Genomic DNA, 546 nt, shown 5'->3' on the forward strand with positions numbered 1-546 from the left:
TAGGCTGGGAGCTCAAGCTTATTGCTTTTTCAAACACGGTCTACACCTCTCAGGTGCCGAGTTACAGGACGGTGAAAACAGTGAGTTTGTGTTAGACGCGAATCGTGCTCTGATTCATGCTCTAGGCTGGGAGCGCAAGCGTAATGCTTTTTCAAACACGGTCTACACCTCTCAGGTGCCGAGTTACAGGACAGTGAAAACAATGAGTTTGTGTTAGACGCGAATCGTGCTCTGACTCATGCTCTAGGCTGGGAGCTCAAGCTTATTGCTTTTTCAAACACGGTCTACACCTCTCAGGTGCCGAGTTACAGGACGGTGAAAACAGTGAGTTTGTGTTAGACGCGAATCGTGCTCTGTTTCATGCTTTAGGCTGGGAGCTCAAGCTTATTGCTTTTTCAAATAAGGGAGATTTCCATCTCCCTTATTTGCATATTACCCAGAGGAGCGTGCGTGGCCATTTGAGTCTCCTCACTTATTTATAGTATATAGTTGCTCTCCCTAAGGAGAAAAGAGCGTTTCTGACCCCTGTCCCAGGCCTCTCACTAG

This window comes from Eleutherodactylus coqui, unplaced genomic scaffold, assembly GCF_035609145.1.
Source record: "Eleutherodactylus coqui strain aEleCoq1 unplaced genomic scaffold, aEleCoq1.hap1 HAP1_SCAFFOLD_42, whole genome shotgun sequence".
Lineage (NCBI taxonomy): Eukaryota > Metazoa > Chordata > Amphibia > Anura > Eleutherodactylidae > Eleutherodactylus > Eleutherodactylus coqui.